Raw genomic sequence first — 3349 nt, forward strand, 5'->3', positions numbered from 1 at the left:
GATCACAAACAAACTACTTCAAATGGCCCTGATGTGCTTATAGAGACTGCAGCCTAAATTTCAAACAGGTTCAAATGTTCAAATAAAAAGTGACAGCCCAAGTATTCTGATTTTGCATATTCTGTCTACATAGTCTACGTAACACATAACATGGGCATGTATGCCGGTGTAGTGACATATATTGATTCAGTAATTAACTTATTAAGTAGTTCATTGGAGCACTCTATTGTTTTATTCTGTCAAAATAAGAGATAAACTCCATCCATATTCCTGAATGACATCAATTCATTAAGGGCTTATTAGAATACTTTAGATTTATCTACAGTAATTTAATATACAGGAGTGAAACCTGCCTACAACCTTGAAGATGATCTAGTATGGTCTTTTCAAGGTGAGACAGAGGAGGTCTAAAGGGGACTGTTTATATGCTGTTATGATATAACAAATAATTTATAGATATTGTGTTTTTAAGTGATATTGTGTAAAACATAAAATTGCCCAAGAGTAATTGCCTCTCATGTTCATCCAGGCCCTCACATGTTTCCTCAGCCCACAGCTTTCCAAACAGCTGTGCAGTCTCTGCCAGTTCCTCTTACCCCCATCTTCAGAGCATTAGGCAACTTCACCTTTGCTGAAAACACATGCTGGTTGTTTTAACCCATTCTGGTGCTATTTTGTAGCCACATACAACTCAGGGCTCCACCCTGTCCTATGGAAAAGAGAGAGAGAAAAGGTTGTCTTCCCATAATTGTTGCACCAACAGCATTACAAATGTCGTGTCAAAGTCATAGTAAACTTAAGTACAAATAAGATTAATTCATACAACCAGCAAAGTCTTTGCATGCTGAAAACATCAGAAAAACATTCAGTATTCATTTTCAAATACACAGACTAAACATCTATTTTATCTTCTTTTGGATGACCAATAACCAACCTGACTATCACAGCCAGCAAATGCAGACCCATGCCCTTGCTTAATTCTACAAAAAAGCAGACAAAAAGCAAATCCTTTAAAACTTTTTACAGATTAATAGCAGTAGCTGTTTTGATGTCGAGTACATGCACGAACCATGCATTCAGGACTTTATTCCCTGTTTTGAATAATGCAAAATATAGACAGACACAGTGTAGCGAAAACAACCCAGACCACCTTAAGTCATGTCCTTTGGGGGACGTAAACAATGTGTTACGTTACAGAAAATGCTTAATCTATAGACATACTACATTTAAGGATTAATAGTTTTCATGTTACAATGTTAACCAATGTTTACTAATTAATTAAATATAAATCAACGACAAACTCGATTCCACAAGAAGCATCTACAAAATTTTATTTTGTCTTTTCTGCATTGCAGATTGCAATGCGGGGGGGGGGGTACTGGGGGATGTTCAGTAATCATCAGTAATCCCCTCCTTACAAAGAAAAAAATTGGGCTGACAAAGGAGGCATAATTTTCATTATAGATGAGTTCAATTATAACAAAGTTCGCAGGCAACTTGAAAATATGTTTATATAAATAAGCTGAAATGTGACCCAACTAAGGAATATCTTATCTCATGTATTTACTCTTAAGAGAAAGTATTCTTTTTGAATGACATACCATTTGAGATTGATGATGTGTTCTTACTTTGGAAAGGGTTCTGTGTAGCTGAACACTGGACAGTTTGTTGATAATACAACAAACCTGCAGGAAAGCTGCTAGCATTCTGCCAGGACTAGCCTCCCTGCCATTAGCAATTGCTCGCAGTGTCACCACTGTCACCAGAGGCCTGTACTATGAAGCAAGTTCAACATACTCAGGGATATCTTTTCATTATTTGGCTTCACTAAAGCTAAGAGTCTCACAGTCTCACTAAGCAGTCATACGACAGTGGTTATCAACTCAGTAAGTCCACCCAAGATTTCCCAAATGCATACATGTGAAAGAGGCAGAGTTGTTTATTGCAAGCAACATCGTCAGAACCATGAATAATGTTCTTAATATGGGTTAGGGTTAGAAACACTGATACCTGCTGGTAAATTCGGTTGTAGCAGCATCCAAAAGTCATATTCAGCAAGTGAAATGTAAACAATATGATCATATGACTAGAGCAGAAACAATCACTAACAATTAATAAAGTCAGACTGAGAACATACTGAAAATAAGTACAGGAATTGTTATTAAGTTTCTCACTGAGTGAGTATTTTTGTTCTTTTGTCTCATGATGAACAAATGTTATGAGTATGTGACGCAGATTTTTCATGATTTTTTAAAGTGAAAGTTGTGACTCTAAATACTAAAGAGAAGTAGTTAATGTCTGATGAGGTCTGTCTGACTGAAATGTTCATTTCTAATGATGAGAAATATTTAATAGTGTGTGGATCATTTTTCTAATAAAAGACATCAGAGGGTTTAGTTTTTATTTCCTAGAGTTAAATTATAAGTTACCCTCTAACCACAAATCAGCTTCAGATTGTGTATGTTGATATTTTGGGGCATTTGGGGTCGTCTGTTCACATTTTATTGTAGAGAGATTTATAGGACTTGGAGCTTAACGATTTATCAACCTGCCCCCTTTCACACATGAGACAGGATACACAGTGAGTTGGCTACATATGGATTAAGTAGATAATATAAATAAAACATTTTTCTTCTTTTTTTCCCCCCCTTTGGTCTCTTGGATGGGGGGGATTCAGGCAAATAAAGGTGGAGAAACACTTGTACATATAGTTTAAGTAGTTTAAGGCTTCCTCTTATAAAGCTTGAGTGTGTTGTGTTCATGGTGGTCTATAGTGTCACCCATTATTGGACACACCCCCGCATCGGTTTGAGACCATCAGCTGTGTTGTGCAGAGGTAGAGTTGGTGCACAGTTCTCTACAGTGAATAGCTCTATTTGACTACTGTTCTACTCCTTATTATGGCAAGAACCACTCAACTAAGTTAAGATAACATCATTACTTTAAGACATGAAGGTCAGTCAATCCCAAGAACTTTGAATGTATCCTCAAGTTCAGTTGCGAAAACTATCAAATGCTGTGAGGAAACTGGCTGACCAAAGAAAGGAAGACCGAGAGTTACCTGTGATGCAGAGGATAAGGTCATTAGAGTTACCAGCCCCAGAAACTGCAAATTAACAGCACCTCAGATTAGAGCCCAGATAAATGTTTCACAGAGATCAAGTAGACACATCTCAACATCAACTGTTCAGAGGAGACTGCATGAATCAGGCCCTCATGGTTGAATTGCTGCAAAGAAGGCACTTCTGAGCAAGAGCAACAAGAAGAGAATCGCTTGGTCCCAGAATCACAAGGAACTTTGGTCTGATGAGTCGAATTTTGAGATTTTTGGTTCTACTTGTCATGTCTT

This window comes from Lates calcarifer, unplaced genomic scaffold, assembly GCF_001640805.2.
Source record: "Lates calcarifer isolate ASB-BC8 unplaced genomic scaffold, TLL_Latcal_v3 _unitig_253_quiver_1910, whole genome shotgun sequence".
Lineage (NCBI taxonomy): Eukaryota > Metazoa > Chordata > Actinopteri > Centropomidae > Lates > Lates calcarifer.